The sequence below is a fragment of the Balaenoptera physalus genome, assembly GCF_965194825.1.
Source record: "Balaenoptera physalus genome assembly, chromosome: 15".
NCBI lineage: Eukaryota > Metazoa > Chordata > Mammalia > Artiodactyla > Balaenopteridae > Balaenoptera > Balaenoptera physalus.
In genome coordinates this window covers 5,724,910-5,739,591 of record NC_138894.1, presented here as the reverse complement: position 1 = coordinate 5,739,591, position 14,682 = coordinate 5,724,910, and the positions used below count along the sequence as shown (strand labels likewise).

Here is a 14,682-nt window from a genome sequence, read left to right as displayed (position 1 = left end):
CCCCAAGAAGCTAATCTCATACAGGTCAATGAATCTCTCTACACTTCAGTTTCTGCTTTCGTTTGTCATTTGAAAATGGGAAAGATAATTTCTATCTCATTTATTCATTCACTGGACTCATATTATTGAGGGAACTAACAGACACAAGGTCCTTGCCCTTCATCTAGTACAGGAGACAGATAATAAACAGGTAAGGACATAGCACGTCCAGTAGTGATGATTGCTATGAATCCAAATAAAGCATGGCAGTGCGGGCCCCAGATACTGGGATGAAGCTTGCTATTATATGAAGGTTCCTTAGAGAGGACCTTATATGGAAGAGACTACTTGAACAGAGAGCAGAGGACATGTGAGTATCTAGAGGGACATGGCTCTAGGCAGAGGAAGCAGCAGCTGCAAAGGCCCTGAGGTGGGGCTTCCTCACATGTTGGAGCAAGAGTGAGGAGGACACTGTGGCCAGGAGGAGATGAGTGATAAGAAGCATCGCAGGGGGTGAGATTGGAGAGGCAGGAGGAAGCCGCATGTTAAAAGGACACTGGCAAGAATCTCCTATTGCAGCAAAACAGTGTAGCCTGTAATTCTCCTTTTTACAAATAAAAATGCTGGACGTAACACACCAAACAAACAAAAAAGACTCTGAAAGATGATGGAAAGTAGAAGGTGGACTGTGTAGGGTCTCTGGGACATGAGGAGCAGAGTGGCTTGTGCTGAGTTTCCTTTTTGTTCTTATATATCCTGGACAGTACCCTACATGCCCAGCAGGAACCTCCATCCAGAATCACCAATAGGCACTGACAAAAAAACCCCCAAAAAACAAAACCCCAAAGAAAAGCCTGTTTCTCCTAACCAAAGGACTGAGAAAGAGTGACCTATCAACAGAAGACCTTTTTGGAAATACCCCTCTCCCCCTCCCCCCCATATCGTCCAAATACCTGTGAAAGCTATACCCTCGCTGCACTCCTCTAGAAACTGGTAGTGAGCTCCTCTCCCCTCACCTGGAAGTGTTGGTGGGGCCCAGCAGAGAGCTGACCTTTCATGCTCCCACCCCATCCTGCAAAATGAAGCATGCTCAGATTCCCCTGCCAGCATAGTGGTAGCAGGATCTAGCCTCAGGCTGAACCTCCATCCCCACCTAGCACCAAGGAGACTTAACAAGGTGGTTGGAAGCAGGGCTAGTCAGTTCTCCTCCCTGCCCCTCTGGTATCAGCAGAGCCCGGTGAGGAGTGATCTCTACACCTAACATCCTACTTAATGCTGAAAGACTTTGCCTCTCAGATTGGGAACCAGGCAAGTACACACACTCTAACTACTCTTATTTAACATGGTACTAGAAGTTCTACCCACTGCAATAAGGCAAGAAAAAGAAACAAAAGGCATTCAGATTAGAAATAAAGATATAAAACTGTTCCTATTTGAAGATGACATAATTGTTTACATAAAAATCCCAAGGAATCTGAAAAAGAAACAAACAAAAAATACCCAAATAAACAAAAAATAAGCAAAAACCCTTCCAGAGCTAATCAGTAACTTCAGTGACATCTCAGGACCAGATCAGCTCACAAAATTCAATCACATTTCTATATACTAAAAATCAACATATAGAAAGCAAAATTAAAAGCATACTACCATTTATAAACACTCCAAGGAAAATTAAATGCCACATATAAACTTAACAAAACATGTACATGATCTGTACACTGAAAATTACAAAATGTTGAGAGAGGAATCAAAGAACACCTAAATAAATGAAGACATACAATGTGTTTGTGGGTTAGAAGATTCAAGTAGTAAAGATGTCAGTCCTTCCCAAATTGATCTACGGATTTAATGCAATTTCTATCAAAATCCCAGCAAGATATTTGTAGACATAACAAGCTCATTCTAAAATTAATATGGAAATGAACAGATCCTAAGGTAGTTCCAACAATCTTGAAAAAGAAGAATAAAGTGGGAGAAATCATTGTTTAGATATGAAGGGCTATTATATAGCGATAGTAGCCAAAGTAGTGCGGTATTATCAGTAGGATAGAAACATAGATCACTGATAGAGAGTAGAGAACCCAAAAATAGTCCCCCAAAAATATGGCCAAAAAATATTTGCAAAGGTGGACAACCAAACAGGGTTAAGACAATATCTTGGACTGAATTGTGTCCCCCTGAAAATTTATATGTTGAAGCTCTATTCTCCAGATAGAGGGAACCACAAGAGGAAATTTTTAGAGTTAGGAAACAGTGCTAATCCAAATGTGAATCACCTTTTCTAATTAGAAAACACTTAATAACCCTGGCTTGCTTGGGGTACGTTTGCTATGCTACAGGAGCTACGCAAAATGCTTCATATGTAGTTCTACATTTAATCTTTAAAACAAACTTGTGAAATAAGTCTACTATAATATTTTGATTTTCCCACAGATAGGTAAACTGAGTCCTAGAGTGTCTAAATAATATTGTCTCCTTATGACAAAGCTAATAAGTGTTAGAACAAGTACTCAGTAACTCTGAAGCCAGCTTGAGCAGCAGCTTGTCTTAACCTGTGGCTTCAGCTTCACCCCAGCCTCTCTCCCTGGTCCCCATGCCCTAGGATGGGCTTCCTCCTTCCTAGGCATGTCTTCTGATTTCCCATTTCTATTGCATAGTTCATGTCAGGGCCCACCTGCAACAAGCTTCCTTCCAGCCCTTTATTATTCAATTCTTCCTCACGAGCGATCTGGTATAGGTTCCTCCTTATACATGTTCTCTGCATACAGCAGGACTCGCTAAATGGCCCTATACTTATTAATCTCCACCTGGATGAGTGGTGACTTATGAGAACTGATTTGAAACAAATATTTTATGCACTTTTGATTACCAAGCACATTCATTTCAACACAAGCCCTCAAAATCATCTGTGACCTTTAAGAACATGTTGGTAAACCAATCTTGGCTTGTTTTCACTGAGCCAGAAAACTCTCTGGGAGTTTCCAAGTGAATAAATAAGTCATTGCCCCTACTTGATGACAACCCGTCCTCTCAAATTCCTTTGCTTTCGTGTGACATTTGGCAGACAAATCTGGTATATCTGCACTGCAGCTTATGAAGATTATTCTAGTCTCTGAACTCACAGGGCACTAACAGGAAAAGGACGATTCAGACCTTGGTGGTGTTGGCATGTGTATCTTTTAGGTCTCAACTATGCAAAGAAAATAAGCAGGGAAAAACTAAAAGAGTTAAGTTTAGTGGGCTCAGAATCTCTTTATATATATGCTTATATATGAAAGTGCTTATTTATTGGGCCAAGGTCCAGAATATGAGCTCAGTTTGGTACCATCCAGCCACTTCCAACACCTGCTTGCAAGCTGCAGAGGCTTCACAGATGAGAAGTATCTTTGCCCGCTACTTTTCAGAAAGTCCTTTATCATGGGGGTGGGTGGGGGAGTGGGTGTTCAGTAATTTGGTTGATTCTGTCAAATTCATTCCCCTGTTAAAAAGATTTCTTGAAAAAAGATAGGCAGCAAACTTTATTCAAAGGGAGCTATCATGAGACAAAGTGGAACCACTGCAATGGGATTTTGCAGTAGGAGAGAGATAGGGTTCAATTCCAAATACAAGGAAAAGTGGGAACTTATACCTAAGGAGCAGGACATGTGTGTGTGTGTGTTTGGGGGGTGGTGTCAGTGGATGGAAAATTACTGGGAAGAAACACCAGGGATAAGGAGGGTGGAGGAGAAACCTGATCAAATATCAAGGATGACCAGAGAGCAAGGATGGGAGATTCTGGTAAACTGACGGAGCAGGATTCTTGCTAAAATTGGACAACACAGAGATGAGCATGGAAGTCCCCCAGACAGGGCCTCTTTGAGAAGAGAGTTCAGAAGTTTGGTCAAGCAGAGAATCTCTGTGCTCCTGAATCCAGGAGAACTGCAGAGGGAAGCAGTCGGGCGTTCTCCCAGAGCCCTGCATTTTAGCCAGTGTGTCTGCAGAGTATACCTTTATCCACATCTGTATCTTCACTGGGGGCCTCTGGATCAAAACCACAGCCCATTCACATAGGGAGACCAGATATTCCAATGCAATTGTACATCTGCCCATATCTGTGACATCCATGTGTGTACCATTGAATACCTTTCCGGGGAAACATGTTCATGGAAAAAAATATGAACTAAATCACGTTTTCCTTCTCCTCCTCCTAACAGTTTGCCGCAGTTTCCTCAGCTGGTGTGCCTCTGAGCGTTAATGACTAGGGAGACAAATGATTCTCTTCTATGGCTATTTCATGTGAGAACAATTCCATTCTGGAACTTTGTGCCGACATGGCGGGCTATTGTCACATCATCTGCCATAGCCATTCACCTCTTTCACAAAGTGACTGTCTTCAAAGAGCCTTTAGAAATGACTTAATTCCAGGATTGGCTGCTTTCTATCACTAAAGCACAGGTAACCGATATCTGAGATTTACTAACTCATCCACACACTAGACACATGTGTTCAATACACTGAGAAGTTAAATACAGAGTGTTTTCACACGCCAGAGTGATGAGCATTGTAATGGAAGAATCGTGTAAGGAAAGCTGCACACCTGGTTTGCTGGTAGACATCCAGAGGTGCGAAAGAATCTTCTCGTCCGGCGGTCCCCAACATTTTTGGCACCAGGGACCGGTTTCCTGGAAGACAATTTTTTCATGGACCGAGGTTGGGGAGGGGATATGGTTCAGGCGGTAATATGAGCAATGGGGAGCGATGGAGAGCGGCAGATGAAGCTTTGCTCATGCCTGCCACTCACCTCCCGCTGTGCAGCCTGGTTCCTAACAGACCACGGACCGGTACTGGTCCACAGCCCGGGGGTTGGGGACACCTATTCTAGTCCGAAGTCTGGTACATAATAATTGCTCTTGCTGTTACAGTAATACTCACCAAAATTCCCTTTCTTCTTTTGCTTACAATGAATGGCAACATTTATTTTTGACAGCTAAACCATTTGTTGAGAATAGATAAATCCATACTGGTGAGAGAGAACTAGGTATATTTTAATATATAATTAATTGAAGAACAAATGTGTCCAATAATCCACAAATGCTATATGTGAGATTTCTCTGTAAAACTTTTGATTTCTCTCTGTGGACTATGTGATGGACAGCCTCAGGTCATTCCCATCTAACTACTTTTTATTCATATGGATTTAAATCTTTTTTCTGACTGTAACAGGATATTTTAGGGTGTAATTATAGACAACGTGGGCCCAGTTGACGTCCCTCAAAGAAGTTACAGCCATACTTTATTAAGGGTTTCATGTAAAAGTGGAGTGAACCACGTTCTTAGAATAAGCAATTCTCCATTAGGACCACTGATGGAATGACAGTGATTTTTCTATAAGTTAAACTTCCGTTCTCAATAAAACATCTAATTCCCCTCCTGTGCAGAAGGAGGTAGTTTAAGGTGAGGGACACGTTTTGAGACTTTTATTTTAGAACCTGGGAAAGCCTAATGTTGCTCTTACTCTCTGCTATCTTTTCTTTTTCTTGTGCTCATTCAATTCTTGTTGAAGACAAAGACTGTGCTTACTTCTGTGTGTAATAGTGCATTTGGGAGTGGGGGAGCTTGCAGTTTGGGTACCGGACTGTTCTGATTGCAGGAGCTATTGTTTTAGTTGTTAGTGGTGATACCAACAATGTACTCAGTGACCTGGCAGACAAGAGTTAAGAATTTATCTTAAGGGTGCAGAGGATAGCTCACAAAACAGCACAAAGATGACCAACATTTAGCACTGTTTTGTTTTTTAAAACTACAGCTACCTGGCGAAAAATATTGGTGATAACATATCACATAATAATTGTAATCTTTAAGTGCTCTGTGTTATTTCTCTGGGGTTTAAAAGAGATTGGGTTTCTTACAGAATGTCTGAAAAGGTTAAAGCCTCTCTCAGGAAAAATACTTAACAGTGCAGATTGTGTGTGTCCTTTTTTCTAAAGCATATTACCTGGATTGAAGTTGGTGATGGTAGTCACTATGAAAAACTGGATCAACACTCTTGCTAACTGAATTCAACAAGTATATATTTTTAAATGTGATCTAAATATCTTAGTTTTAAATAAGCATGGTTGAGGATAGAATTTCAGATACATGGAAGTATTGAGTGTAAAATATGAAAGCATCACCATCAATATCACTAGCACTAAAACTGCAAAGAAAAAACAATGGTTTAACTATTTTTAGAATGAGCAAAGGATTTCTAAGTATGAAACTGATGACCCAAATTATATAGAAAATTATTCATCTATTTGATTAAAAATTAAGCATTTCTTTACACCAAATCTTTCACAGACAAATTTAACTTAAAAATTAAAAATTTATCATATATTTATGATAAATGTAAATAAAGGTTAACTTTCTGGTCAATCAATAAAAAAAGCACGGATACTTTGAGAAAAAAAGCATATGAACCACTAATGCTGTTCACTCTCGGTCTAAATAGTATCACTCGGTCCAGTGCATGCTCAATATCTTACTGGTTTGAAACCCATATTCCTCCAGCTGCTGGGACTCCCTTCTCCCCGTGCCTAAACATCTAAGCACCAGGACATTAATGCTGGGTTTGCCTCACGTAGACAGAAAAAGAAAAATCAGAAACACGGTACAGGGACATGAACACACATTAATTTGCTCCATGCCACATTACTAAAAGTGATTTTCTAAGTGTTTCAGCCTAACAAATAATCCCAGTGCATTTTTTTTAAAAAAGCCTTTCAAACGTATTGTCAGGGTTACTCATACTGACTAATGGAAAGCCATTATTTCCCTTGCAAGCATACACAATTGCAAACGGTCTGCTTTTGGCCGAAGAATCTACATCCTAACCTCTGGAATTGTGCAGTGCCCTCTTCCTGGTGCTATTCAGCTTGCATCTCTGTAACTTCCCTATTCTTCCAACCCCTTCAATCCTACATAACTTAGCAGGCACAAGAGAAAAGAAACAAATGCATTCCCCTCATCAGATAGCATTACATGCCATTCTCTGTAGAAAGTAGCCTTGACCCATCTTAAGATTGTTTGCTTCTATTTTCTGGCACCTTCATCCAAATAGGACTGTTATTATTCATCAAATTTGCAGCATTCTTTTCCTTCTGTGTCAGCCAAGGATCTGTTTCTAGCCTTTTCCCTCTCTACTTCCAAGAAGCCAACCAGCTTGCAATTCTACGAAGTCAGTGGAAATTGCACGCTCATAGCAGCAGTTGGGGGCACAGAGCAACACAGGATGTCAGTCAAGAATAGATGAGCACATTATCAATAACATCGGTGTGTTAGGACCTCCCCTCGGCTAAGTGGTTTGCAAGAGCCTACTTAAAGTGATAACTTAAAAAAGAAATAAACTGTAGATTTAGCTTCTGCACACTCAGCTTTCTAAAATGATTATTATTATTTTGTACATATGAAAGAACAGAGAAAGACTACTCTCTCTTAGAGAACAGCAGTATCAGAATAATGTTTGCCTGTTAAGCTCAAGCTTAAACTACTATAACACTGATTTGCACACTTTGCACCAGCTGAACACTGGTCTCACTCAAACCCAGCTTAGACTCAATACAACCAGCTTCCACCATGTAGCTTAGCGACTCTTTCCCAAGATCTATCTGGCAGATGGGGTAATGGGTTCTGGCAAAGGATCCACGCCTTTAGCCTCTATTTAGGTTCTTGATTTCAGACCCATTGCTGGTGGTTAAGAGCCAGGAAACTTGGAAACCGTCCATCTAAGTGCACGCGCTGGTTCCACTATTTACTAACTGTGTTATTGTGAGCCACTTATTTCTTGTCAGTATCCCTCCCTTACCCCATCTTTAAAGTGAGGATAAGAATAGTACCTACCTCGGAAGATTGCTGTGGGGTTAATGAGGGAGAATATAGTCCATTGCTGGGAACAGTGCCTGGCACATAGTATGACCTGTCGTCATCGTCAATCATCTCCACTTTCCTATTGGCTGACTTTAGACTCTTCCTTCAGGAGTTGTGTGCAGTGGTGAAGGAGAAACTCTGTAACCCTTAACCTTCCCTCTGGGTATCTGTGGGGCTAAAGTCCAAACACATCAGCAATTGCCAGCTTTATAGAGGCTGTGGGGATTTCCTAGTCTTCAGCTGAGTGCTGTCTGTCTAGGTGGCTGAGGATCTTGTCTTTCGACACTGCTGCTTCCCTCAGCAGCCATGCCTTGCTCCTGAGGGTGGTCCAAACGCCCAGGGTGACTTTGCCTTCTAAAGACAATAGCTTAGGCTATTAAAAAATTAATAGACAACATGCTTAAGCAGCTTGTCTGAAAAAAGCCTGTATACTAATAGTTACAATTGCTATGCCTATAGAACTATATTTACTGAATACTTACCCTGTCTAGGAACTTTCCTAAACGCTTTACATACGTTTTCTTCAATAATCCTTTTAATAAGTCTATGAAGTGGATATTACTATTGCTGACATGCTGCAGATGAGGAAATTAAGACAGAAAAATTAGATAATTTACACAATGTCAAGCAGCAGTTAGTTCAATGCCAGAGCCAGGAAAAGAACCTATATCTAAGTCTGCAATCAAGATGGCAACTGGAATGCCACACTACATCTAATGTGGTGTAATGGCATTCTGAATTGCACAGAGAGTGTCCTTCCTCTGAAATTTTCCACGAACACTGATCAGGAAGACAAGAGTACCTGATAGAGTTTGATTATTGACCTAATTTCCTCATTCTCTGGATGCTCGTCGTGGAAGTGTGGAATTTCTGGACATGCACCTTTTCAGTTATACCTGATTCTGCCAAAATGCCCTCCAGAGTGGCTGCACTAAATTATAATCCCGTTAACTGTGTTTGAGAGTCTTGTATCTCTACAGCTGCACCAACACTGGATGTTGTCAGGCTTACTATTTTTTGGCTAACACCTTAGTATCTCTTTCTCATGTTAAACCTCTTCTACTTCCTTTAATCAGTGTGTGTCTTTACTTTGCTACATGGTTAATGCTTTCATTCTCCAGTATCCTCCTACTCTTTATAATAGCACACATAAATGGAAATAATATTTCTTGAAAAAGAGGAAAACAAGCTAAGCTCTGAATTTATTTACTGTCCCATAGGAATAATCAGGATTGTATCAATATTATCATCTGTATTAGGTGTTCTCTTTAGATAACAAACTTCAAATGTATAAATAATTTAAAAAAAGATTCCTGGAGACAATTTGTTTAATTCCAACCCTGTCCCCGAGATGTTTAATAATAACCTTGGATGCCTTGGAGGCAGCAAGGATAAAATCATGCTTGAATCACCTGTTCTCTTTCTCTCTATTTATATGGACCTCTGGGATGAGTACATATTTGCCTTCTGGCCAGTAGGCTTTGTTTGGTAATATCAGTGTAACTTTATTATTTCTGACTTTATCTTCAAGTTGGGATTTAAGATCCAGACAGTAACTAATTAATAGGAAAGACAGTGTATATATTTTCATGGGGAACGTCCACATTTTTTATTACATGCTGTTTATTTAATTCTTTCTACTTCTGCAGTTTCTAAGTTTCCAACTTCAGGCCACAATTGGTTTTGAGTTGACCCCTATTAAATTTAAACCTCTGCCATTGCTCTCCTTCACACACACACACACAGTGTATCAAGAAAGTAGTTCAGAAAGCACATTGCATATTAATGTGTCATGTAATTAAAGTACTTTCTGATTCTTTACCTTAAAATAGTGTCTGATGCTTTGAGTCCTTGGAGTGACTTGGAGGTGAACCAGGAAGAGAGGCATCTGTTGATTACCTACGGCGTCCTCTTCAACAATCCTGCCCAGAGATTCTACCAAGCAGGTAACTCGAAAGTCTTATTCCCTCTTCTTCCTCTTTTCCCACTCAGGGAGCTCCTACTAGCAATCCTTCTGTTCCTGTTCGGTAATCACAAGACTTTCCAGAAAGAAAATATAGCAATCCATTACTGAAGAGTTGTGGCCTCCGCTCTCAAAATAGCAAAGTTATGTGGCCAGAAAATAAAAAGACCACCTTGGACTTTGAATACGTGTTGTATGTTCCAAAAACTTGGCTTTGGGAGGTCAAGGATGCTTTCAAAGTTTGGTGTCAGATGCTCACCGTCAGAACCTAAGCATGTTCCTTAATTACTCTCACATGGGACGACAGGGACTCTTGGATGACAGAAACAGTTTTCTGAAATAGTTACAAATCATTTAGAGGCATACATAGTGATTAAGGTGGGTGATTCTGTGAGGAATCAAAAATGAGGGATTAATTCCAAGACGGGAGTATAAAATGGAACTTACTGAAGAAAATAGATTATTTTCTTCATCATGTTATACAAACCAACCATTTGGATTCTGTGTGTGTGTGTGTGTGTGTGTGTGTGTGTGTGTGTGTGTGTGTGTGTGTGTGTGAATAAAGCTAATGCTTGGAAAAAATAGATGGCTCACTATGGCCGTTCAACATGTTTTCTAGAGAGACATGATCAACCGTCTTTCTGAGTCCTCTCATGTTTTAGGGACATGGCTCATGGCTTTTACCTCCCCAGTAGCGTAGGTTCATTGAGATAAGATCCTGTCCATCCACCATCATTTCCTCTCTTCATGGCCTGGTCCATTGCCTTGCACACCATGGGTACCAACTGATTTTATCTAAGTGAACAAATGAATGACTCTGGCTCCAAGTCTTGGTCTGGGTTTCTGAGTGCATTTCTCTTTCACACTGTCTGATCAACTTCGATGCTGGTTTTTATTTCCCACCCTATGTGGACCCCATTTTTTTTCCTTTGCTGAACAATGCTTTCAAGCCTACTTTCCAGGGAACATAGCAGAAATGTCTCAACATGTGTTTCCTGTTATATGCTACAACCCTTCTGAAGGAAAAGAAACAGGATTTGATGACTGATTGGATCAGGGGATAATCTCTCGCATGTCAGGTGTTTTAGGACAGTTGGTGTCTTCGTGTAATTAATCTTGTACCACCTTAAGGGGACTATGCAACTAGGCAGAATTCGATGTTCTAGTCAAGGTGTCCAGTTATTGGTCAGAATCTTTCTATCTTCCCCTGGTCAGCTCTTCCTTTCATTCTCTTCTAACTGGCTTATAATGGATAAAAGTACTATCCCTGAAATAAAAAACAAACAAACAAACAAACACCTGTTAGATATTAGATCCATCTCTTCCTAATTGGCAAGTTTCTTGATGTAGTTAAGCTTCAGTCTCCTTTCTTCTAAATCCCCAGTAAAAGTATCTACTTCCCATGGATGCTCTAAGTTTGGAATGAAAGGATGCTTGTAAAAGGCTTTATTGGGTAACTGGCACCTCAGGTCCTCAATACCTCAATACATTGCCACTCCATTATAACTATAACAACTCTTTCTGCAAAGCAAATCATTCAAAGCTTCTCCTTGGTTTTCAAATGTCTCTCTGAGTAGATGGTCTTCGTTCCACTCATCTTTCAGAATTTATTCATTCTCCTCATACAATCTCACCTATGCTCATGGCTCTGGTTCTCTCTATGCTAAATATTGCCAACTCTCTGTCTATGGGCCTAATCTTTCTTCTGGCCTTTAGACCTATTTATCCAAACTGCTGTTTAACATCTCTACTTGGGTGACCTAAAAAGTCCTTCACACTCCATAAGCCCAAAACTTAAGCCATGATCTGCCTTAACATGATCAGCAGAGTGAATGTATTGCCGCACACCCCATTGTACACTCCAGTCCAATTTTTCACACTGTGTGGAGAGTGATATTCCTAAAGCATACATCTATCTATCCATTCCTGTGGTTCCCCATAGCACTTAGGATAAAAATATAAATTTCCTTAGCACCACTGGTTTCCAACTCTGTCTGTCTCTCTCGGCCCTGTTCTCCCTTCCACTGACAACCTTCCCTTCACCACTTATCCACTACACATAGTGTGATTTGACTAACTATCTTTTAGGTAATCTAATTTCCTTACTAGCAGAGCCCTGGTTCTGTTTGTAGTTGCAAATGTCCAACTTAAAACAAAAGGAAACCAAACAAACACAAATTAGGAGTGGCCGTGTGATATATATGTGGAAATGTGCTTATGATTTCTGTGAAAGTTTTGGTTTCCTGATATAGTTGCCATGCTGCTTCTTCTTGCCTGGGATTTGGACAAAATGCCCAGAGCTGCAGCTGCCACCTTGACTCTCAGATAATCATAGTGATGGTAAAGATTTGGTCATTGTTGCCAATCCCATTGCCAAATCTTTCTTTATCCGCAGATCAGGTATTTGAGTAGGAAGTATTCAACACTTCCGAGGGTTGAATAGCAGCTAAAGATGTTGAAGTCTTTACTCATTACTTTGTAAAGGAGTCTAGGTTCGCATAGGAAGCTCCCATTCCCTCCAACCCACAAACCTAAATGCAATAAGACGCGTGTTATTTTACAGAACTGTTAGCAGCCAACCACCACTGTTTACGTTTAATGACAGGGATTAGCAATTTTCAATTTCATTAGCAGATACAATGGTGACGATAACTGCTTTTTAATGAGCACTGTTCTATGTATATTATCACATTTAATTATTGTAATAATCTCCTATAGTAGGCATTATTATCTCTATTCTACAGATCAGGAGACTGAGATTAAGGGAAGTAAAGTGCTTTGCCCAAGTGTATTCAGTTTGTATTTAGTTTGCCATCACTGGAGTCAGGACTTAAATGCAGAGACTTGATATTTCTGACCCCAAACCTATGGCTTTAACTATAATGTTGTGTTGACTTCCGCACATGGGCAAGCCTACGCATTATCTTATTTAACATTTGTCTGGCCTTACATCCTCAGGAGGTTAACCGTGTTTTTGTAAATGCCACGTTTTCTACTTCTGAGTCAAGTACACATGTGTAAAATAAAAACTTATTGGTTCATTTACTCTAGAACAAGGATGTGTCCTCCACCAGTCTTTATATCTACCCAATATGAATGGAATGGGGCACGATATTATAAAAACGCTGTATTCATTGGTTTTTGGCAACATCGCTAATCACTCCCTCTCTCTTGCATTCTGTTCAGCTTGTAGATACTGCTTTTTTTTTTTTTTTTTTTTTGGCTGAATCAACATGTGAACCTCATTTTGCAGGATTTGTTAAAAATATAATTAAAATGTTGTATAAAGGTTTAGGCCAAATTGGCCTGGATCCTAGAACACACTCTAAGCAAAACCTCAAGGAATATACGTTCATAGGAAAGGTTTGCCCTCTGGGATCTCCTCCCACTTGCTTTAACCTGATATTTTGCTTATTCTGCTATGAAATTCCTCGGAGGAGTGAAACGGTAGCTTGCCTCATTAAGACGCATCATTTACAAGATGTTGACAAATGTTGGCATTTATCCTGTTAACATAATAAATGTGAGAAAAATGACCATTTGGCATAGATAGTTCCGTGCAAAACACAAGCATGGCTGAGACTGAGGACGATTTGTTGTGTTGTCTTCAGAAGCATCGTTGAGGGCTACATACTGGAATCACTATGTTTTGGAAATAATAATTATTTCTTCTTTGCCCCACAAATATAATTTTTCATTCTTGTTGGCAGTGGGCAGACAGGGTAGCTCAAGACATAATCAAACCTAGAAGTCAGAAAAACATCCATATAAATTTTGTTTATTTACATTTTTCACCTCAAAAAAGTTTTAAGTGTTCTCCCTTTTGGAAGAAAGTTATTATTTTTTGCTTAATGTTTTAACACTTGGTTATACTTTTCATACCACTTGTAGCTATCTGACAATTACACATTTTTTGGTTCAATATTATAGAGCTTTAATCTTAAAGCTAACTAAAAAAAGAAAGGAAGTATATAAAGAAGAAAGGAACTATATAATTTCCCAAATTATAAAGAGTTGGCTTGAATTTTCTTAATGGAAAGGATTTCATCTCCATTAATGAAAATACGTTGAGGATTTAATTTATTCAGTTTTACAGGATTTGAATTTGACACTGAGCTTCTAGATATGTGTATATACACGTGTGCACGTACACACATTTACTTCAGGAAGGAGAAAAGCAGACCTTGACGTCCAGGAGCTGGCCTGGTGGTACTCACAGCCAGGACCTGGTGTTCTCCTGTTGAACAGAAACAATTTTACAGAACAGCTGCATCAGACAAGATCACTCTGTGATGGACAAGACAAAAACAAGAACGCTGCACAATCGTGGCTGAAGATCGACAAAGTCATAAGCGCCGCTCTCTAAACCACAAAAATGGCCAAACACCCCTCTATTCTGGCTCCTATGAATGACCACTGCTTCTTGCGCAATTAAATGCAGCTTATTTCAGCTGTCCTTTCGTCTACCCTCCTTCTAAGGTAGTACCTACTGAGGGCGTTAGAAAGGATGCTTCCTGTCGGGTCCTGTGCATCCTTCCTCTGCCATGAGCAACGCATCCAACTTGCATCCAAATACAAGTGTGCTCCAGCTGGTCTTGGGCTGGAGAGACTCACGATATATAAACAGTAATACAACCGTGTTACTTAGAAACACAAGCTGACCATCACATAATACGTGTCACTTTAGAGTTAAACATTTATACTCGAAAGTATTACTTTCCATATGCTTCTTCAATCGTTTTTATAATACCTTTATGAGCAAGTGTTGGTATAATCATTTGGCATACAAAGGAACTGAGATGAAAGTAGTTAAGGGACTTAATTGTTCACATTCAAAAGTAACAAAGTCACACTTT

The 14,682-nt window shown here is 40.0% G+C and overlaps 1 protein-coding gene across 9 annotated transcripts in view; it reads left to right on the top strand.

Moving 5' to 3' along the window:
• Positions 1-14,682, top strand: part of TMEM182 (transmembrane protein 182) — a 391,383-nt gene that overhangs the window by 364,613 nt on the left and 12,088 nt on the right. For 3 of the 9 annotated variants that reach the window (XR_014253832.1, XR_014253835.1, XR_014253838.1), the window contains one exon: positions 9,696-9,809. The exons of 1 other annotated variant lie outside the window; for it this stretch is intronic. The gene's annotated coding sequence lies outside the window, so the exon portion shown is untranslated. Of the gene's footprint in view, positions 1-4,172; positions 4,414-9,695; positions 10,205-14,682 lie in introns of all 9 variants that reach the window. 5 more of the 9 variants (XR_014253837.1, XR_014253839.1, XR_014253831.1 and 2 more) reach the window with 3 other exon arrangements.